The sequence below is a fragment of the Phocoena phocoena genome, chromosome 5 (assembly GCF_963924675.1).
Source record: "Phocoena phocoena chromosome 5, mPhoPho1.1, whole genome shotgun sequence".
NCBI classification, from domain to species: domain Eukaryota; kingdom Metazoa; phylum Chordata; class Mammalia; order Artiodactyla; family Phocoenidae; genus Phocoena; species Phocoena phocoena.
Window position 1 is genome coordinate 50,576,115 of NC_089223.1, and position 24,734 is coordinate 50,600,848.

General features: G+C 39.0%; 1 protein-coding gene and 1 pseudogene across 1 annotated transcript in view; one reads left to right on the forward strand and one right to left on the reverse strand.

Moving 5' to 3' along the window:
* Nucleotides 1–24,734, reverse strand: part of MOB1B (MOB kinase activator 1B) — a 52,415-nt gene that overhangs the window by 22,204 nt on the left and 5,477 nt on the right. The window lies entirely within an intron of this gene.
* Nucleotides 2,624–6,238, forward strand: LOC136123725 (large ribosomal subunit protein bL20m pseudogene; annotated as a pseudogene).

A 24,734-nucleotide genomic window follows, 5' to 3' on the forward strand; every position in this document is an offset into this window, starting at 1 on the left:
CATAAAATGGAATATTATGATCAGAGATTAAAAAGAGACAAGCTATGAAGCCACAAAAAAAAAAACAAAACCATGAAGAAGCCTTAATTGAATATTGTTAAGTGAAGAAAGTCAGACTGAAAAGGCTACATAGTGTATGATTCCAAATACAAGGCACTCTGGAAAAGCTTTAGAAACAGTAAAATAATCAGTGCTTGCCAGGGGGTCAGGGGAGGGGAGGAGAGATGATTAGGTATATTACCAAGAAAACTGAAATTTATGTCCACAAAAACTTGTATATTAATGTACACAGCACCATTATTCATAAGAGCCAAAAAGTGTGAGCAGCCCAGAAGTCCATCAACTGATGCATAGATAAATAAAATATGGTATATTCATACAATGGAATATTATTCATCCATAAAAAAAGAATTAAGTACTGATAACATGTTATAACATGGGTGAATCTTGACAATATTATTATGCTGAGAAAAAAATTCAGACACAAAATATGAAGTATCACATTTTTTACGATTCCATTCATATGAAATGTCCAGAAGAGACAAATCCATTGAGACACAAAGGAGACTAGTGGTTGCCAGGGGCTGGAGAAGAAGAAATGGAGAATGACTACTAACGATACAAAGGTTTCTGTTGGGTGTGATAAAAATATTCTGGAATTAGTGGTGATGGTTGCACAACTTTGTGAATATACTAAATCCACTGAATTGTATACTTTTTTTTTTGGCTGCAACACGCAGCATGTGGGATCTTAGCTCCTCAACCAGGGATTGAACCTGTGCCCCCTGTAGTGGAAGTGCAGAGACTTAACCACTGGACCACCAGAGAAGTCCTGGACTGTATACTTTTAAGGAAGAATTTTATAGTATGTGAATAACAGCTCAACTTTTTAAAATGTTTAAAGAAAAACCTTTACTATTAAAAAAAAAAGGAGCCTCCCAATAACATTCCTCACCAGTTCAATAAGTCAGTTTCTTTCATCCATTTATTCACTCTTGCATTCCTTCATCCAACTAGCATATTCTGACCACCTACTATATTCTAAGTAGCACTGTTCTAAGCCCTGGGACACAGCACTGAACAAGAGAATCTCTACTTTCATGGTGGGGAGAGAAGGTAGAAGAAAAAGTAAAACCAACAAAACACTACTGGGTAGTGGTAAGTGCTATGATGAAAATAACAGAATGATGTGACAAATAATGTAATGTGACAAGGTACTATATTAGGTTAGATAGTTAGAGAAGGCCTCCCTAAGGCCAGAAAGACAAGAAGAAGGAATCAGCCATGGAACGATCTGGGGAAGAAGGAAGAGCATTCCACACTTATAGGATAAACTAGCACAAAAGTGACTTTTTCAAGGAAGAGGGGTTAAGAAGGTAATGGTGATGAAGGCAGCATGAATGATGGCAACAGTGGTATAAGAAATCAGAGTCTTGTAGAACCACACTAGCTAAGACTTTAGAGACCAAAGTATGGAATTTAGATTATCATTTTAAGTATAAATGTGCAGACTTTGCAGATTAAAAAAAAATGGAAGTATAACATGACAATTTAATGGTCTAAAAAAGATCATTCTAGTTGCCATGTAGAGAATGGACTGGGAGGAGGGCAAAAGTAGAAACAGAAAAGCCAGTTACGAAACTACAAAGAAGAAAGAATGAAAGAATGATCGCTTGGACAAACAGGGAGAGAAAGATGAAGCCAGATTCCAATATTTGTAGGTAGAACCAACAGGACTCACTTTGGATTTCAGAATTTGTGGAGAGTGGTGAAGAAAAGACCATCAAGAAAGACTCCTAGGTTTTTAGTATCAAGCAGGTAGAAAATGAGCCATTTATTGAGATAGGTCTGGGGAGATGGATTTTGCACAAGTTGAGATACCTATTAGACATCCAAATGGTTAAGTTAGGCAGGCAATTGTACCTACACGTCTCAGGTTCAGAGGAAAAATAAGACTGAAGGTAACTAATACTCTTGGCATTCTCACTGGTTAGCACAGTGCCAAAAGATGCACTAGTATATTATTAAAACAAGTATTTTATAAGCTATGAGAAGTCCTATAGTAAAGAAAATTGCTTATGGTTTAGCTCAGGGCTTCCCAAACATCTTTAGTCATGGAAACTTTTCTTCCACATGTTAACATCTTGCTCCTTAACACACATTAGGGACCACTGCACAAGTATATTAAACTGCTAACTGCGTTACCTCTCAATTTTCAGCATATTCCTAACACTTCAATTGTATAAAGTGTAACTCCATGACTTCATGCAAGAACAGGTAGAGGGTTGGTCAATTCGCTATTTAATACCCCATAAAATTTTATAATCTAATCCTTAGAAAATAAAACACTTCACAAGCAAAGGCCAATTAGTTTCTACATCTGTGAAGTTATGTGAGGCATAATTTTAGCTATAGATGAAGACACTAAAGTTTAATCACTCATCTCCAATCACACTCTGAGCTTCTAAGTTGTATACAGACTGCAATTTTCTTTGCCCAGAACTGAATTCATTATTCAGTAAATAGGTACTAAAACCACAGGAGATTTTAGGAAGTGCCCATAGTTGAATATCTAGGTGATTTCCATGCAACAGCAGTAACCGCATTTTCTGAATCCTCTACAATGCGCTGGACTGTTAGAAGGAAGAAACCAAAACTTGCATATGCAGAGCTCAGAATGAGCATCAACCTGCAACTGAGTTGGCAGTAATTCCAAATATACTGATATTTCAACCAAGAAACACCCAGGGAGCTTGAACATCACTTCTTTTATAAAAACTTTTCCTAACCTTCCATGAAAACCTCTCCATCCTCTCTTCTGTCTCCTTGTAGCTTAAAACACCTGTAACATATCTATGTGTTTGTTCTCTTTCAGATACCTCTTTTGAATAGGAGGCTGTGGCCTCTTCATTTTTGTAACTACACTGCTCAATGTGGTATCTGGGATACAGAATAGGAAAGGGCAAAGGATTTGGAGTAAAGACCCAGTTTCAGATCCTGTCTTCGTAACTTACTAGCTGTGAAATCTTAGATAAATCATGTAACTTCTCCAAGCTACAACTAAACACTGGACATGACATCACCAATTTTGCAGGACCATTATGACAATTAAATGAATGAATACATTTAAAGCAGCTTAATTTTTTAAAATAAGTTTTTACATTCTTTTTTTAACATTTATTTATTTTATTATTTTTTTGGCTGTGTCAGGTCTTAGCTGCGGCATGCGAGGTCTTCGTTGAGGCACGCGGGATCTTTCATTGCAGCATGCGGGTTCTTTGTTGCAGTGCCAGGTTTCCGTCTAGTTGTGGCATGCGAGTTTTCTCTCTCTAGTTGTGACACGCAGGCTCCAGGGTTCATGGGCTCTGCAGTTGTGGAGCGCGGGCCCCAAAGCACGTGGGCTCTGTACTTCGCGGCATGAAGGCTCTCTAGTTGTGGTACGGGAGCTCAGTAGTTATGGCGCGTGGGCTTAGTTGCTCCATGGCATGTGGGATCTTAGTTCCCCGACCAGGGATCGAACCCGCGTCCCCTGCATTGGAAGGCGGATCCTTTACCACTGGGCCACCAGGGAAGCCCCTAAAGCAGCTTAGTTTTAAGGTAGCTCTCACACAGCAAATGCGCAGTATAGGAAATGACAGCTTAAAAATGCTCAATGAATGAAGGACTATATGTATATGCATTTATACGTATACATATACACACACATATAGATAATCATCACTTTATCCCTGTATCAATCCATTCAGTCTACTATAACAAAATACCACAGACTGGGTGGCTTATAAACAACAAAAATTTATTTCTCACAGTTTTGGTGGCCAGAAGTCCAAGATCAGAGTGTCAGCATTGTCAGGCCCTCTTCCGGGTTTCTGACTGGCCACTTCTCACTACCTCCTCATATGGTGGAAGGGATTAGGGAGCTCTACAAGATCTTTTTCCTAAGGGCACTAACCCCAGTAATGAGGGTGGAACCCTGAAGACCTAATCACCTCTCAGAGGCCTCACCTCCTAAGACCATCACATTGCACATTAAGATTTCAACTTATGAATCTGGGCGGACACATTCAGACCATAGCAATCTCCCTGCCATACTTCTACTAATCCATAAAGGGTCAGATTAAAACAGTACCTCCTCATGCTTACTCGTTTTCATTTTTCTTTCTCTCTCTCACTAGACTGTGAGTTACTCAAGAATATGGATCATGTCTTGGTCATCCTTGAATCCCGAGAATCTAACAAAGAACCTGGGACATAACAGGTTTACTAATAAATGTTTATGATCTTAAATAATGATACTGAAAGGAGAGAAAAATCTTGTTCTTATTGCAAGGAGCAATTGTTCTCAGTATTAAAGAAAGGGATTGACCCATCATCTTTATTTGGTGCAACAAATCTAAAAGATTTTAAACTACAGCAAAAGAAGTAACAGATGGATTGGGGAGATTTCCTAACCCTGACACCAAAATTTCATTTTCAACCGTAGGTCCTTTAACTCCTAGAGGAAAACATAGGCAATACACTCTCTGACATAAATCACAGCAATATCTTTTTCGATCCATCTCCCAGAATAATGGAAATAAAAACAAAAATAAACAAATGGGACCTAATTAAACTCAAAAGCTTTTGCACAGCAAAGGAAATCATAAACAAAATGAAAAGACAACCCACAGATTGGGAGAAAATATTTGCAAATGATGTGACCAACAAGGGATTAGTCTCCAAAATTTACAAACAGCTCATGAGGCTTAATACCATCAAAACAAACAACCCAATCAAATAATGGGCAGAAGACCTAAATAGACATTTCTCCAAAGAAGACATACAGATGGCCAAGAGGCACATGAAAAGATGTTAAACATCGCTAATTATCAGAGAAATGCAAATCAAAACTACAATGAGATATCACCTCACACCAGTCAAAATGGCTATTATCAAAAAATCCACACACAATAAATGCTGGAGAGGGTACGGAGAGAAGGGAACCCTTATACACTGTTGGTGGGAATGTAAATTGGTACAGCCACTATGGAGAACAGTATGGAAGTTCCCTAAAAAGCTAAAAATAGAGCTACCATATGACCCTGCAATCCCACTCCTGGGCATATATCCAGAGAAATGCGTGGCCCGAAAGGATACATGCACCCCAATGTTCACTGCAGCACTGTTTACAATAGCCAAGATAAGGAAGCAACCTAAATGTCCTTCAACAGAGGAATGTATAAAGATGTGGTATATATATATATATATATATACAATGGAATATTACTCATCCATTAAAAAGAATGAAATAATGTCATTTGCAGCAACATGGATGGACCAAGAGATTGTCATACTGAGTGAAGTAAGTCAGACAGAAAAAGACAAATACTGTATGATGTGGAATCTAAAAAGAAATGATACAAATGAACCTATTTACTAAACACAAACAGACTCACAGACTTAGAGAATGAACTTATGGTTACCAGGGGGGAAAGATAAGGGGAAGGGATAGTCAGGAAGTTTGGGATCGACATGTACACACTACTATATTTAAAATGGATAACCAACAAGGACCTACTGTATAGCACAGGGAACTCTGCTCAATGTTATATGGCAGCCTGGATGGGAGGAGAGCTTGGGGGAGAATGGATACATGCATATGTATGGCGGAGTCCCTTTGCTGTGCACCTGAAACTATCACATTGTTAATCGGTTATACTCCAATATAAAATAAAAAGTTAGCTGACCCGGAATCGCTGGGGAGGGTGGCGGCGGCGGTGCGACGCTCACCTTGGTGAGCAGAGGCGCGGGCTGCTGGCGCCACGGTCTTCCTCACGGCGCAGCTCTGGCTGCGGAACCGCATCACCGACCGCTACTGGAGGGTCCAGGAGGTGCTTAAGCACGCGCGGCACTTCCGGGGGAGGAAGAATCGGTGCTACCGGCTGGCCGTCAGGGCTGTGACGCGAGCGTTCGTGCAGTGCACCCGAGCCCGCAGGCTGAATAAGAGGAACCTGTGGACGCTCTGGATCAGTCGAGTTACAGCTGCTTCCCAGGAACACGGCCTCAAGTACCCAGCATTCATCCTCAACTTGATTAAGTGCCAGGTGGAGCTTAACAGGAAAGTACTTGCAGATCTAGCCATCCACGAACCAAAGACTTTGCTTTGGCCAAAAGGAGGCGACAGGAAGGATTTGCTGCTGCCTTGGGGGATGGGAAGGAGCCCGAAGGCATTCTTTCCAGGGTGGCACAGCACCTCTGAGGGGGATGCTGACACCCACTGACTGCCCTTTGAGGCTGAGCATCTTAGGAAGTTTTTTTCTTCCCCCGTGTGATGATTATACTAAAATAGGGACTAAGAGCTATTTGTCAACAATGAGTAAGTTTGACTTGCATTTGTGTTAATTTACATTTCAGTAACAGGCCCGAGAGAAAAGGCCTTATCTTGCCTCTTTTGGCACAGGTTCAGAAATCTCACATGGATTGTGTAAATAAAATCTGTGTGGAACGCAAAAAAAAAAAGTTAAATAAATAAATAGGTCAATCAAAGCAAGACATCTCAGTCAAAGGAAGCCTACTCCTCCCATTGGGGGGATGGGAGGGGGAGGGAGGAGGTAGCTCTTATTTTTCATTTTATTTAGTTATTTGTAAAAAATAAATAGGTTGCGGTTTCCTCCCATAGTTTAGAGCAATTTAACTTTACTTTAAAAACTAATAAGCACTTCCTTGTAGTAACAGGATTTTTTTTTCCACCAAAGTAAAAGTGGAGAATTTTCCTGGCATCTATTTCAAAACCACAGCTCACCATAAACAGCGCAACAAAAGATCAAGTCTGCAGTCTTGGCAGTAATGGAACAATCTTTACATCAGGTACAGATCTCAAGTTAACAGTAGAGCAAAGATTCACCTACAACTCCTATAGTCCATCATTTGCCTGCAAATATGAAGCAGTAACACAATAGGTATCAACTCAGTGACAAAGCAGTTTTACTGGTCTAAATGCTTTGAAATTAAACTCTTACAATAAAGCCAGCCTGACTAGGAAAAAAAAGACAAAGTTAAAATCAGATGGAGCCTACTCATCCTTATCTCATACACTTTTAACTGAACTTTCTTTTTTTTTACCAGTCATCCGTAGAGAATTAATTCAAGGGTCATTTTTCCTCAGGAAGCTTCACCGATATCCTAAGCTATGTTAAGGATGCCTTCTCCATGTTCATACAGAACACTAAAATGTGTCTCTATTTTACAATGCGCCATGAGATTCTCAAAGGCAAGGACTGTTTCAAGCCATCACTGCATCTCCAGAACCTAGCAGAAGGCCTAGGTCAGAACACATCCTCAACAAAAGTTTGTTGAGCTAAACTGATAAAGGACTCCAGGTCAAAAATGGTAAAGTAAAAGCAAACATTTTGACAACATTTGCTAAATTTATATTTTGAGCTTATACAAATAGGCCCAGTCATAATAGAAACAGAAGCATAGTACATACTATACATGCATAGTTGTAGCTAAGTACGTAAGATGGAAATACCTCCTGTAATGTTCTTAAAAATGTATACAGTTTTTTCTTTACTGACCTTTTTACCTCTAGTTCTTAATCTATTTTGAGCCTCTGATAATCTGAAAGACATTATGAACCTTCTCTCTAGAGACATAATATTTTGCATACAGGAATTCAGGGAAGTGCTAAAACCTGCTCATAAACCCAGAAAAAGAACTCCTGCCCTAGTCTGTCTCCCTTCTCTCAGGCTACCATGAGAACATTCGTTTTCTCCTGAAATCTTCTAAGAGCTCCACATTTATTTTCTAATCCTTTAGATGTATTCTTTTGGATAAAAACACACAGATGTTAGGATGGTAAGTATAGGTCTTTTAGTCAATTAAAAACATCTACAGTTTGTATTCTATGGTTTATTCTTTTTCTATTAAATAGTAACTCTAATAGAAAGCTTTGTTCATATTTGTACAATAATTTATATTAAAGTTCAAAACCACGGCATTTATAAGAAAGTCAATGCATTAAATTAATAGTTTTAAGAAAAGAAGAAGCCCATGTTAATGCCTATAAAAACTGATAAAGTGTCCTGGAAAACAGGAAAAGCCATTTCTTTTATTACTGGAACTGGAGGAATATATTAGAAACATGAATACAAAAGTTATAAATCAGGGCTTCCCTGGTGGCACAGTGGTTGAGAGTCCGCCTGCTGATGCAGGGGACACGGGTTCATGCCCCGGTCCGGGAAGATCCCACATGCCATGGAGCGGCTGGGCCCGTGAGCCATGGCCACTGAGCCTGCGCGTCCAGAGCCTGTGCTCCGCAATGGGAGAGGCCACAACAGTGAGAGGCCCGCGTACCGCAAAAAAAAAAAAAAGTTATAAATCATTTTTCTCCTATAAATCTAATTTCAAATGCAGCTAACTGGTTTTTGTTTGTTGCTTTTTTTTCTTTTTTTAATAAAACAGAGATAATTCCTGATTTGGAGATAAATTTTAACCAATGAATAATTCAGTTCAAAGGAATTAAAGTTTAAATGAGATTTGCTAAAGCACACTCTAGAAGCATAATCTGAATAATCTGGAGTACCAGTGAGGACTGATAATAAACAATAAATAAAAGCTCCTTGCAGCTCAAATTTACATTAATCTGTACTTTTGTAAAAATTAGAGTTATTGAACTCTGTTTGGTGGAAAAGGACTCTTAGACTCACTGCCTTCTAATACATTGCAGTAACAAAGAACTCAAAAAACATTAAGTAGTTTAACACAGTGATATAATTTCCTTTCTCTTAGAGACACCACAAAACTGTGGATGCTTAACAGAACATGGTAATAAAATGGATCAATACCTATAAGAAGACTATTCTGAAGAGTGATGGTTAAAGATGGTGGGCTGAAAACACACATTAGCTTCCACTCCCTACTCAAAGTGATAATAAAGTGAATTTAAAAAAAAATCAATCCCATAAGGATAAAGAGAATAAAAGAGGAGAAAACAACAATTTTACGAATTAGAAAGTAGATGAATAAATAACTGAATTAACATACCTAAGGAAGGATTTCCCTGGTGGTGCAGTGGTTAAGAATCCGCCTGCCAATGCAGGGGACACGGGTTCGAGCCCTGGACCGGGAAGATCCCATAGGCCGTGGAGCAACTAAGCCTGTGTGCCACAACTACTGAAGCCCGCAAGCCTAGAGCCTGTGTTCCACAACAAGAGAAGCCACAGCAATGAGAAGCCTACGCAGTGCAATGAAGAGTATCCCCCAATCTCTGCAACTAGAGAAAGCCTGCGCACAGCAACGAAGACCCAATGCAGCCGAAAATAAATAAATAAATTTTTAAAAACCCACACATATCTAAGGAAACTTAACCCTAAACTTGGAAGCAACCCAATTTATACAATAGATCCCATAAAAGATTCAGGAATCAGTACAAGTAGGATACTCTGGAAGTAGGAGTGAAGATGGAACAAGACTTCCACAGTCTGTTTAAGGAGTTACACACCCAGACCCCCTCTGCAATCTACACAGTAGGCTTCTGTACTACCTCCCATCCTAAGAAAAGACTAGAAGCTAAAGGTTTATTCTATGAAGAGGGCAAAACAGAGAGGGTGTCTGCCTTGGCAGATACAGTCACAGGCACAGTTGCGGGCAGATGTACCATATTTAACACTGGGTGATTAGATGAGTTTAAAAAAATCAATGTTGAGGCCCCTAGCCTTTTCCCCCAGCAGGATCCCCAGAACCTTGCAGTCGGGATAATAATCTCCAAGTGAAGACCAACTGTGCTTTTTTTTTTTTGGCAAATCTGACCACACCACATAAAGACCTAGAAAGTACTTTATCCTAGGGGTTCTTCAAGGTAACAGCCTAGCCATATCACCCTTCAGCAAATCCCACAGTTGACATGCCCACCACACACACGCACAGTATTCCAATTCACTTTTCAGTTGTCCTACTTGTAAATAAAAGCAGAAAGCAAAAGGGTTACCAGGTCTTGAGGGAAGCCTCTAATGTGAAACAAGACATCAAAATAGAAAAAAGCAACTAAAAGGATAAACAATGGCAAAGAATAAAAATGCCCCCCTAAAATTAATATACTCAGTGATAGGAAAAAAATATTGCTTCATGAAATGAGAAAGGAATACTATATATAAAAAAGAAAAGAAAACCCTTGAAATTTTTTTAAACGGTAGCAGAAATGAAAACCATAATAGAAAGAATAGAATATAAAACTGAAGTAATCTCTCGGAACGCAAGCATAAAAAACAAAGAGATGTAAGAGAAAAATATCAAGGATCTGTCCAGGAGGCCCAGTATCCAAGTAATAAGAATTCCAGAAATGTATAACAGAAAAACAAGGAAATATTTTATCAAGAAAATACTTTATCAAGGAAATAAACCAGGAAATTTTCCCAGAATTGAAAATGCCTTTTTATTTATTTATTTTTAAATTCTTCTCAAGTCCTTCCTTCCTCCCTCTCTCCCCCCTCCCTCCCTCCCCCTCCCTCCCCCACTTCCTCCCCCACTCCCTCCTCACTCCCTCCCCCTCTCTCCCTCTCTCTCTCTTTCTTTCTTAGCTTTAGCATGCATATGGGATCTACTTCCCTGACCTGGGATGGAACCCGGGCCCCCTGCATTGGGAGTGCAGAGTCTTAACCACTGCACCACCAGGAAAGTCCCCCAAATGCCTTTTTTAGACTGAAAGAGAGACCACCAACTCAGTGGATGAAAATAGACCCACAACCAAAGATGCAATTATGAAATCTCAGAAAAAAGAGAACTTAAAATTGTCCAGAGGAAAAAACAAGTTTCATACAAAGTATCAGAAATCAGAAAGGAATCTGGACTTCTCAATAACAAGTAGAACACCTCATCCATATAAATTAAAATTAAAATTCTGTGGGAAAATTTACAGCCTAGACCTTGATACGTTGACATAACATCAAGCAAGTATGAAGGTAGAATATACTTCTAGACACATGAGGTCTCAAAATATTAACATTCCACTTACTGTTTTTAGTTAGCTTTTAGACAGTATGCCCCAAATAAGGGAGTAAACCAAGAGACAGGATGTGAGACCCAAGAAAAGAAGAAATCCAACCAAAAACCATGCAAAGGGAATCCCCAGAATGAAGGTGAAGGTAGATTCCAAAAATAACAGCTACACAACAAGATTAAGAAGATAAAGTGAGAGAATCTGAATGTATTTGAAGGTTAACTGAGGGAATGTTTGGGGATTAAAAAAAGTATTGACTACACAGAAAATAAAACAAAAAATTTCCAGAAACACATAAAGTCGTTCAGGAAAGGAAAAATAAAATTACAGTATATATACTTGGCTCAACTGTCAACAGTGTTTATATAGTATTAACTGCTATACTGAGAAGCAGGCAGGATGGGATGTGTGTGTGTATATATATATGGTATGGGAGGGGGTGATAGTCTCTTCTTCCATAATAAGAATTCAATAGTTAATGCCTAGAAATGAAAAAATCAATATGTAACAAGATAAACTAGTTAGAGATAAGAAATTAAAAATCAGGTAAAAGAGCTCAAATGGCTGTAACTAGAAGCAAGAAAAGACAGATTGTTTTTATGACAAGCTTTATAAAACTATTTGACTCTAAACCATGTACATGTATAATACTGACAAAAATTAAAACTAAAACTTTAAAAGTTTGAAAGCTTAATAAAAAAGTTTGAATGTTTACCAAAACATGGGAATAAAATTGGGTTATTTACAGAAATGTTAATGAACTGCTCTATCTTTAAAATCTAAACATACTGTGCAATGTATTTCTGACCCCAGTATTATTTACAGTATACTATGGATAAGTAAGCCAAAATCACCTATATATATGCAGACTCGTCCTAATGGTTTATTAGCTGGTGGCTGCTATTGCTATCATCCTTAGCTCTATTATCAAAATTGTTTCAAAAACATACATTCACCTTAGAAACTTGCCAGATTCAATCAGTTTGATATACCAATGGTCCCTGAGGAAACCAAAAGCCATCAGTTAAATACACATCAAGTTGAAATTTGTAAAAGTAGCATGCAGCACAGGGTAGTGGGAAAACACCGATGCTGACTGCACCTAGGGCCCTGGAATCACAGAGTACCTCTACTACTTGAGAGACCTTGACCTGATTACTTAGCCTCTCTGGAGACTTACCTGCCTCATCTGAAAATGAAGAAAGCATTATGCTGCAGAGTTGTTTCAAGGATTAGAAACCAGTAAGTAAAGTACTACTGCAATGCCTGGCACAAGGCTCAATAAAAGCCATCTACCGTTATTATTTAACTTGAGCATTATCTACCTCATAAGGAATAGGAGAAACCTTGATTTTACCGTTGCGTACTCTAGACTGGAATCCCTAATTTGCCTTGTATTAGCTGGGTGACTTTGGGTAAGTTACTTAATCGCTCTGATTGCAAAAAAAGAGAAATCATATCACCTACCGTGTGGGATGGTTCTGAAAACCAAATGATATGTATAGAAATACAGAGAATAAGTTGGTGCACAATCAGTGCTCAATAATTGATACCAGTTAAATATATCTGTACCATCTCTTTATCCTTCATAGTGAAGGTCCATCATAGACATAAGCTTTGTTATAGCTACACACTGTCCAGGCCTCTCACTGCTGTGGCCTCTCCCGTTGCGGAGCACAGGCTCCGGACGCGCAGGCTCAGCGGTCATGGCTCACGGGCCCAGCTGCTCAGCGGCACGTGGGATCCTCCCGGACCGAGGCACGAACCCGTGTCCCCTGCATCGGCAGGTGGACTCTCAACCACTGCGCCACCAGCGAAGCCCCACACTGTCCTTTTTTAATAAGCAATTGTAGAAAGTGTGAAGTCATGTAATGTCAAAAAATACAACTAAAATAGTAAGACACTTGGAATTCTTGGTATAATCAAGATTAGTCTCATTAGAATTTGTTTATATAACTAAGTGTAGCCTTAGAAAATCACAAGATCCCAGAGTCTCAACTGGTTCATCTAAAAATAAGAGGTTGGAACAAAATCTTCTCTATTCCTAAAAATCACTAAATGTAAATTATTTCTCCAGAGATTTAATCTCATTCTTACCAATCCCACAAGCCACCATAAATCTTTTCAAACACCATAAGGAAGAAACACTGAATGTTGTCAAATATAAAACTGTCTTTTTTAGAAATAAGAAAACGAGGCACAAAAGTATGATTTTACCCAACTTACACACTCCAGATCACAAGCATAACTGAATTCTTCTATAAAGGAACTGAGGGAAAATATTTCTTCTAATCAAGATTGTTTCATTCTCCCTTTCTGTTCAGAAGCAAGGATTTCCATATTTCAGACCACCAATGGTTTAAGCATGAGCTTATGGTGCCCAAGCATAGGACAAATCATGATGCTTCTAAAGGAAGGCTAAAAACAAGAACGGCTGGTGGCTATCAGTGTGATGTCAAGAAAGTCCCTGTGAAAAAAAAAAAAGAAAGTCCCTGTGAAAATAATACACAGATGCAGCCAAACCTGAGAATGCACGGCAAAGAAAGGGTTGTATAAAACTCCAGGAAAGATACAAGTTAAAAAAAAAAAAAAAGGCCCCTTTAATCCTAATACAGTCAACTGTAAAAGTGACATTTCACATTATCTGAGATTCAGTAATGCTCCCCAGTACCTGGAAAGGGCTTCAACTGTGACTATTTAAAAGTAAGAGAGAATAACACAAATGAGTGAAAAACATAAAAGAGGAGAAAAAAGTAAAAAACGCATAAAACTAAATGAAAAAATCTTCCCCTCTTCTCTCCAGTTTCTTTTTGAACTAAGTGAAATGTAAATATCAGAACTGCCATAAAAAGAACAAATTCATTAAGGCTAGCAGGGTTCCTCACACACACAAGTATGCAAAGTATTTACTGATAAAGTAATAGTGTTCTGAGTTTTTATAACACATAACTTACCCATGCTTATTATAGTTTGACCCATAAGTGCTCAAAAACAACAAGCATATAATAAAGGCATATTCTTCAGATTCATAAGCAATTAGACACTACTATTCACTCAAAGTTTGGGGAAAAGATTCTCCACTTTGAAATAATCCAGAAAGAAAACCCCTGGTGAAGCTCTCTATCAAACTCCATGAGAAAGACAATAAATGTGTTGAGAGTAACAAGTGAAAAGCAGTTTTACATCTACCTCCAGAATCTATAGGTCATTTTTACAGCTCCAGGTATGTCATCTGCCTCCCAAACATGTTTATCATTTGCATTAAATTATCAGTTTCCTATCCACATTAAAATATCAGAAAGATAACTTAGAAACAAAAAATCCGATTGGAGTTAAATACCTCATTTTGTAAAATCCACCTCTACAGATAATCTGTGCCTATCTTGGAGAAAATTAATATTTTCCTAGCAAGTTATTAAAGAATTTTAAAATTATATTCTACAGTTACTTTTCATGACTATTAATTTTTAAATTTCACTTATTAAAAAATTACATTCTCAATTTTAACATAAAAGATATAATTTTCCCCTTTTAAATTAAAAGAGAAAAAGGATGATGACAATAAAAGCAAACACCCTAACTATGCAATTAGAAATAAAGGGAACATACAACTCAACAACAAAAAATCAAACAACCCAATCAAAAATGGGCAGAAGACTCAAATAGACATTTCTCCAAAGAAGATATACAGATGGCCAATACACACATGAAAAGATGCCCAACATCACTAATTATTGGAGAAATGCAAACCAAAACTACAATGAGATACCACCTCACACAGGTCAGAATGGCCCACATTAAAAAGTCTACAAATAGCAAATGGTAGAGAGGGTGTGGAGAAAAGAGAAACCTCCTACACAGTTGGTAGGAATGTAAATTGGTGCAGCTTCTATGGAAAAGAGTACAGAGGTTCCTCAAAAAACTAAAAATAGACTTGCCATATGATCCAGCAATCCCACTCCTGGGCATATATTTGGAGAAAATTATAATTTGAAAAGATACATGTACCCTAATGTTCACTGCAGCACTATTTACAATAGCCAAGACATGGAAACAACCTAAATGTCCATCAACAGATGAATGGACAAAGAAAATATGGGGGGTGTGTGTGTGTGTGTGTGTGTGTGTGTGTACACACACACACACACACACACACACACAATGAAATACTACTCAGCCATAAAAAAGAATGAAATAATGCCATTTGTAGCAACATGCCTGGACCCAGAGATTATCATACTAAGTAAAGTAAGTCAGAAAGAGAAAGACAAATACAATATGATATCACTTGTATGTGGAATCTAAAATATGACACAAATGAACTTACTTACAAAACATAAACAGACTCACAGACATAGAAAACAAACTTATGCTTACCAAAGGGGGAAGCGGGTGGAGGAGTGATAAATTAGGGGTTTGGGATTAGCAGACACAAACTACTATATATAAAATAGATAAACAACAAGGTCCTACTGTACAGAACAGGGAACTATATTCAGTAACCTGTAATGAACCATAATGGAAAAGAATATGAAAAAGAATATATATATGTATAACTGAATCACTTTGCCGTATATCAGAAACTAACACAACACTGTAAATCAACTATACTTCAATTAAAAAATAAAGGAAGAGGGACTTCCCTGGCGGTCCAGTGGTTAAGACTCCGTGCTTCCAATGCAGGGGTTGTGGGTTTGATCCCTGGTTTGGGAACTAAAATCCCACATGCTGCGTGGCGTGGCCAAAAAATTTACAAAAAAAAAAAAAAGAGAGAGAAGGAAGGAAAAGAGAGAAAGAGGACAGAAATTCTTTGGAAGAATCTTTACTATTAACCTGTTTACTTGGTTATATGTAAAGACATATTTACATATATATGTATATATTTATATATATTTACACATATACATATATATTTATATATATATATTTGAAGCCCAAGAAGCTCTCACAATTATTATTCCTAGCTGTGCGATGCTGGTGGAGATGCAGGGATATGAGCACTCACATTCACTGCTACTGGAACACAATTTACAGTGGCAGATAGGGAATGTGCCTGGCATATATCGATTCTTGAAAAAAGGGTAAAACAACAAGGTCTCTACAAAATTGTAAAATAAAGATCCAATAAATAGGTGTTCCAAATCTTTCTGTGCTCAACAGCCACCTATTTCTAGCTCCCCAAAAGTCTTTGGAAGGGAAAAATTAGAGCAGAATGAAGGGAATCACTCATATCTCCTCCACCTACCACCATGTAAATACTTGAAAATGTCACTGACTTGTTAAAAAAAATTTTTTTTTTCTTCTAATTTATCTCTCCCTGCACCTCCCCGCCCCATCCCCTTTGGTAAGCATAAGTTTGTTTTCTAAGTCTGTGAGTCTATTTCTGTTTTGTAAATAATTCATTTGTATCATTTTTTTAGATTCCACATGTGATACCATATTTAAAAAATTGTATTACCAAGTATGTAATATACAACAGGCACTATGCTAGATGGTAGAGATTTAAAAATAATTTTTGAAACTGTTGCATCTTCAAAGAGGTCACATACTCTGATGAGGAAGAAAGGCCTGAAAACTGACAAGTACAATATCTTTTTGATACGAGCTATAATAAGGACTATGGAGGACACTGAAATGGTACCGAACAAATTGGTAAGGGGACAGAGGTCAGGGAAAAAGAGTTGGCTCCTGAACTAAAGAAATGGAGGTGGGATGGAGAAGGGCTCCAGCCAGAACAGGATCAGCACTTAAAAAAGCAGGCAGAAGTGGGAAAAATGCATGTTGAAAGAAATGCAAATAAAATGGCTAAGCTCAGCGCAGGGAATACACGGAAGGAAGGAGCAGATGAGGCTGTAGTGTTAACAAACAGCATTATCATGGGTGCTCTTTATGCCTTGGGACTCTGCCAATCACTTCCAGCCCATTCTAATCCCTACCTGAGAAGCCCAAGTAAACTGCAGGAAGAAAGTGGGCCAAAGGATTCCAGCCGCCTCCTTTCCCTATTAAAAAACACGATGCTGGGCTTCCCTGGTGGCGCAGTGGTTGAGAGTCCGCCTGTCGATGCAGGGGACACGGGTTCGTGCCCCGGTCCGGGAAGATCCCACATGCCGCGGAGCGGCTGGGCCCGTGAGCCACGGCCACTGAGCCTGCGCGTCCGGAGCCTGTGCTCTGCAACGGGAGAGGCCACAGCAGTGAGAGGCCCGCCTACCACAAAAAAAAAAAAAAAAAAAAAAAAAAAAAAAAAAAAACACGATGCTGGAGTGGAGCAATAGTGGCAACAGTGCAAAATTAAGCAAGGCTGGCCCCCAAATTCATATTTTAGGCCTCTGCCTAAAAATACAGAAGTACATATTTGCAAAACTTCTGCTGTTTTGAATACATGAATATACCAGACACGTAACTTTTATAAATACCGAATGCAACTATTTCACACCTACATCCAAAGAAGTATTCTCACTGGAATATCAATAATATCAATAATCTTTAACCTTCATTAGCCAGTGGACTTAAAACTAACGAGTTTACAACAATTTTACTGAAGAGTACATCCATGTAATATGCTGGTCTCCAATTTTAAGATTCTTGAGGACAGAGACCACATCTTATTTATTTCTGAATCCCTACCTTTCTCCTCCTACCACCAACACCTAATAACACTTTGCTTATACACAGGAGACTCCAATAAATATTTATTATATTATGCAGCAATACCATGCATTTGTCAACACAGCTAAACAACATTTGAATTCAGAAAGAGTTTACATACTGGGCTTGGGAATTTCATGAGCAAGGATACTAACAGTGTTTGCACAGGACCCTCTGGTTGTTGAAAACCTCCATATACATTCTCTCGTTTAATTCTTGCAGTTACCCAACGGAATAGGCATTCCTATCCTCCCAGTAAACAGAGCAAACAGAAGAAATTAAGTGACGTGCCCAAGGTCACATGGCTAGTGACAGACCAAAGACTCTGAAACCCAGGTGTCCTCACTCACAGGCCACTGTTCTTTCCATGACAACCTTTAGTCTATCAAAAATACTTACATATTGAGGACATATTTGCCAAGCAAGGTACTAACATGCTGGGAAATAAAACAGTGAACAAACCTTATGAAACTTACAGTCCAGGAAGGGGGAAAAGATCTTTAATAATAATTATAAATAATTACAAGTGTGCAAAGACAACCAGAGAACCTAACCTTGAGGGCTATTAAAGAAAATTTAAAAAAAAATTCACTGACATTTGTTAAAGATGGTAAGGCAGATTTTATTCAGGAACAATGAGGTAGATATAGGGACTACTGCAATGGGATTTTACAGTATGGAAGAGAGACGGAGTTCAACTCCAAATACAGCATGGGCAAGAGGGAATGTATAACGAAGAAGCAGGGTGTGGGGGTGAGTGGATAGAAAAATGACTAAGAGGAAATATCAGGGGGGAAAGGGGACGGGGCAGGGGGTGTTGTGTTTCTGGTTAAACTGACCTAACAGGATTCTTTTTTTTAAAATAAATTTATTCATTTTATTTATTTACTTTTGGCTGCGTTGGGTCATCATTGCTGTGCACGGGCTTTCTCTAGTTGCAGGGAGCGGGGGCGCGCGGGCTTCTCATTGCGGTGGCTTCTCTTGTTGCCGAGCACGGGCTCTAGGCACACAGGCTTCAGTAGTTGTGGCACGTGGGCTCAGTAGTTGTGGCTCGTGGGCTCCAGAGCGCAGGCTCAGCAGTTGCGGTGCACAGGCTTAGTTGCTCCGCGGAATGTGGGATCTTCCATGACCAGGGCTCAAACCCATGTCCCCTGCACTCGCAGGCAGATTCTTAACCACTGCACCACCAGGGAAGCCCCTGACGTAACAGGATTCTTGCTGAAGACAGGCAGGGGTGATCCATACATCACCTGAGGGATGGTGGCGGAGGAGGAAGCTGATCAGATGTTGATGGTGGTAGGGGATTGTGGTTAACCTGACTAGCAGGGTTCTTGCTAAAACTAGACTTTACAAGGAAGTGCACAGATGGACCTATTAGAATTCAAGACCTGACCAAAGTTTGGCCAGGCAAAGAATCTTTGTCAGGGCCTCACAGAGTCTCTCAAAGACAGAGGTAGTATTATACTGAATCCCAAGGATTTTTTTTTCTCCTTTACCTTACTTTGAATTACTTAACTCAATACACAGGCATCCATCGACTTACTATTGTCTAAAGCTTCTAAAACTTGAAGGTGCTCTTTAAAGGAAGGGATCTTATTAAAATGCATTCTATTTCAAGGATTGGAGTCTGAAATCTTGCATTTCTAACATGCTCCTAAGTGACGCCAAAGCTCCTCACTTTAAGTGTCTAAAGTAGACTTCTCAAGGGTTATAGTTATGGGAGTTCTCTCATGACCTAGTGGTTAGGATTCTATGTTTTCACTGCCATGGCCAGGGTTCAATGCCTGGTCGGGGAACTGAGATCCCACAAGCCATGCAGTGTGGCCAAAAAGAATTCAGAAATAAACATATTTTAAGTTTAAAAAAAAAAGAGTTATAGTTATGCATAGTTATGATCTCCTCAGTCCTGGGGGTGGCCTTCTGTCACCAGAGGGTCAAAAGTAGCCTTTAGTCCCAGCGGTGCTAAATAAAATGACAGTGATACTTTCTTAATACTGAATGAGAAAAAAAAAAAAAAAAGGTAAAGATATCTCTAGAACCTACAGTTATCACATGACAATACATTCCCAACAGCTTATAAACATGCTACCATTTGAGCAAAAGCTAAAATTTTTTCCCCGTTTTTATTTATTTATTTATAACATCTTTATTGGAATATAATTGCTTTACAATGTTGTGTTAGTTTCTGCTGTATAACAAAGTGAATCAGCTATACATATACATATATCCCCATATCCCCTCCCTCTTGGGTCTCCATCCCACCCTCCCTAACCCAACCCTCTGGTGGTCACAAAGCACCGAGCTGATCTCCCTGTGCTATGCGGCTGCTCCTCACTAGCTATCTATTTTACATTTGGTAGTGTATGTATGTCCATGCCACTCTCTCACTTTGTCCCAGCTTACCCTTCCCCCTCCCTATATCCTCAAGTCCATTCTCTACATCTGGGTCTTTATTCCTGTCCTGTCCCTAGGTTCCTCAGTACTATTTTTTTTTTTAGATCCCATACATATGTGTCAGCATGTGGTATTTGTTTTTCTCTTTCTGACTTACTTCACTCTGTATGACACACTCTAGGTCCACCCACCTCACTACAAATAACTCAATTTCGTTCCTTTTTATGGCTGAGTAATATTCCATTGTATATATGTGCCACATCTTCTTTATCCATTCATGTGTTGATGGACACTTGGGTTGCTTCCATGCCCTGGCTATTGTAAACAGGGCTGCAATGAACATTGTGGCACATGACTCTTTTTGAATTATGGTTTTCTCAGGGCATATGCCCAGGAGTGGGATTGCTGGGTCATATGGTAGTTCTATTTTTAGTTTTTTAAAGAACCTCCATACTGTTCTCCATAGTGGCTGTATCAATTTACATTCCCACCAACAGTGCAAGAGAGTTCCCTTTTCTCCACATCCTCTCCAGCATTTATTGTTTCTAGATTTTTGATGATGGCCATTCTGACTGGTGTGAGGTGATACCTCCTTGTAGTTTTGATTTGCATTTCTCTAATGATTAGTGATGTTGAGCATCTTTCATGTGATTGTTGGCAATCTGTATACCTTCTTTGGAGGAATGTCTATTTAGGTCTTCTGCCCATTTTTGGATTGGGTTGTTTGTTTTTTTCTTATTGAGCTACATGAACTGCTTGTAAATTTTGGAGATTAATCCTTTGTCAGTTGCTTCATTTGCAAATATTTTCTCCCATTCTGAGGGTTGTCTTTTCATCTTGTTTATGGTTTCCTTTGCTGTGCAAAAGCTTTTAAGTTTCATAAGGTCCCATTTGTTTATTTTTGTTTTTATTTCCATTTCTCTAGGAGGTGGGTCAAAAAGGATCTTGCTGTGATTTGTGTCACAGAGTGTTCTGCCTATGTTTTCCTCTAAGAGTTTTATAGTGTCTGGCCTTACATTTAGGTCTTTAATCCATTTTGAGTTTATTTTTGTGCATGGTGTTAGGAAAGGTTCTAATTTAATTCTTTTACATGCAGCTGTCAAGTGTTCCCAGAACCACTTACTGAAGAGGCTGTCTTTTCTCCATTGTATATTCTTACCTCCTTTATCAAAGATAAGGTGGCCAGGGCTTCCCTGGTGGCACAGTGGTTGAGAGTCCGCCTGCCAATGCAGGGGACACGGGTTCGTGCCCCAGTCCGGGAAGATCCCACATGCCACGGAGTGGCTGGGCCCGTGAGCCATGGCCGCTGAGCCTGCGCTTCCAGAGCTTGTGCTCCGCAACGGGATAGGCCACAACAGTGAGAGGCCCACATACCGCAAAAAAAAAAAAAAAAAAGATAAGGTGACCATATGTCCATGGGTTTATCTCTGGGCTTTCTACCCTGTTTCACTGATCTATGTCTGTTTTTGTGCCAGTACCATACTGTATTGATTACTGTAGCTTTGTAGTATAGTCTGAAGTCAGGGAGCCTGATTCCTCCAGCTCCGTTTTTCTTTCTCAAGATTGGCAAAAGCTAAAATTAATACAGCTCAATTGAGGAACATTTTGGTTCCCAAATGTCTAGCCACTTAGAATTGTACTTTTTGGTATAGTTTGGCTCTAACTACAATCTTAAAAAATTTTTTTTAATTTCAGTTCTTGATAACTTGCCATTTCCCAAATTAAAAATTGACAAGGTTAACAAAGGACTGATTAAAAGCTTGAACGTTCTGACAAATAAGACCCCTTTGGGAGTCCTTAACAATAAAGAGGAAACACAAGCATCAGTCCTCAAAACAATGCTGTGTTCCGGTTGAGACTTCAGTTTTGACAAATCGGTGTTATTCACTGACTCAAAAGTACAATTTCTAAGAGTTGAAAATAAGAGAACCAGTTGAACATTTGGCAGGGTGTGGGGAAGGGTTAGGGAGAATGGAACCAGGCATACGTGAGTACAACCTATAACCAACAGGGAATTTTTAAACAAAGAGCTATTTCATTAGTTAAATCTAATGCTACAGGGCACCAGCAAACAAACAGATTCTCTAAAGAGAAGGTCATGCTGCTGCCCATCTGTGTGGAACATGATCTGGGCATCGAGATACCAGAAAAGTTGCCATAAAAGACTTTTACCCCTACTGTTTCCACTTTATTCTGTGTTTATACTGAATACTAAGAAATTATTTAAGTTAAACCATTAACTATTTCTACAAAGAAACACACAAAAATTAACACCCAATACTATAACTACTGAACTATTCTCATCAAATTTCAATTTGATAACAACAAGAGAACTTAGGGAAAAAAATAAAACAATAGTAGCAATAAAATAAGATTCAGTCTTTCCATTACAAATATTAATAAGGCTGCTTGACTATGAGGTACTTAGACTATTATCCAAATAATGTTTGTTTACCTTCAAACTCCTGCTTTTAAGTTCTAACTTCAGAAAATCAAAGTAGCACCAATACATATGATAATAAAGCTATAGAAATTGGCTATGATTTAATAATCAGAAATGATGACTATGTTTATAAAAAATAATAACAGCTACAAGCAACCATCACACTGTTGAGATATTGACAATGAACTAGATATCACTGCTGCACATTGAGCTAGGCCTTTTACACGTAAAGTTCAGGATATCTAATCCTCCCAACATCTCTGAGGTATTGGTCCTAAACACAGGGAAAAAATTAGATTACTATCACACTCATACCACACATAGTGGAGTCTGAGACTACTTTCATCCTTAATATGGCAGAAGGAGGGGTCCACACATGCTCAGGAGAGGAGTAATGGTGGCTGGATGACAGCTGGAGGCCAAGCCACATGGAAGGTGGCCAGGCAGAGTTAGAAGAATAGCTATATTTACAGAGGTCTGAACAAATAAGTATATTGAGGATAATGGGAGCAAGGTTTCTCACTGACAAAGGAGAAAGTGAAAAATACATAAATGGATAAGACTAGGATGAACCCTGTGCTCAGAATTGCAGGAATTAGTGTGAACTCATTGGGTATATATGGATAGATATAGAATAAAATATTTGGATGTAAATTTGTATGGGTATGTATTTTCTAGAATTGTCCAATGAGAGGGCCTGGGAAGAGCAAAACATATATAGTAATAAGCACACCTATCACCTAAATTCTGGTTTCCAAATACTATTCATCACTGGCCAGAACCAAGGCCCTTAGAGAAATGGCCAGTTCCAGGACTGAGGCAGAGAAAGTATAACATAAACCTGGGGGACTTCCCTGGTGGCGCAGTGGTTAAGAATCTGCCTGCCAATGCAGGGAACACGGGTTCGAGCCCTGGTCTGGGAAGATCTCACATGCTGTGGAGCAACTAAGTCCCTGCACCACAACTACTGAGCCTGTACTCTAGAGCCCGTGAGCCACAACTACTGAGCCCGTGATCCACAACCATTGAGCCTGTGTGCCACAACTACTGAAGCCCACGCGCCTAGAGCCTGTGCTCCGCAACAAGAGAAGTTACCACATGAGAAGCCTGTGCACCGCAACGAAGAGTAGCCCCTGCTCACTTTAACTAGAAAAAGCCCACACACAGCAACGAAGACCCAATGCAGCCAAAAATAAATTAATTAAATAAATACATTTTTTTAAAAAAGATAAACCTGGAATATCTGATTGTGCCAGAAAGTAATGGAGTACTCAGAAAAAGACAGGAACAAATCAAAGGGACACAGAAGCCAGCCTGAACAGGACTCCAACTAGCTAAAACTGAGACAATTTGAGCACCAAGATAAATAATGATTACAGATTATAACTCATTAAATAAAATAGGAACCCATGAGTTCACACATACTAAAAAAAAAATTAAATGGGAAGAATAAGTGATCCCTTACAGTAAAAATGTCAAATAATAAATACAAAAGCAATGACAGAATTAGAATATTGGCAAGCATCATAGTAGTAATACAGATAAGAAATATCAATGAACACTCAAACTAGTAGGTGAAAATGGAAGGATAGTTACATAATCTCAAAATAGCGCCCAACAAAATAGTAATCACAAAAAGAAAAAATATGTAATAACTTTATACTGGACAATCTTTATAGACACTTTCATCAAAAGAATCACCTCCTCATGAAGAACCTAGGGATAAGACAGGAATAGAGGCGCAGACCTACTGGAGAACGGACTTGAGGATATGGGGAGGGGGAAGGGTGAGTTTTGACAGGGCGAGAGAGAGTCATGGACATATACACACTAACAAACGTAGTAAGGTAGATAGCTAGGGGGAAGCAGTCGCAAGGCACAGGGATATAAGCTCGGGGCTTTGGGACAGCCTGGAGGGGTGGGAGGGGGAGAGTGGGAGGGAGGGAGACGCAAGAGGGGAGACACATGGGAGCACATGTATATGTATAGCTGATTCACTTTGTTATAAATCAGAAACTAACACACCATTGTAAAGCAATTATACCCCAATAAAGATGTTAAAAAAATAAAAAAATAAAAAAATAAAAAAAAAAAGAATCACCTCCAACAATGGACAAACATACATTATGTGCACCTGATAAGATGCTGTAAGAAAAACATGTATCACACCTGTGATACTTGTGCCTCAAATGCACAACCAGGTCTCACCACAAGGAAACACCAGACAAACTCAAACTGAGAGATATTCTACAAAATGACTGGCCTGTAGTCCTCAAA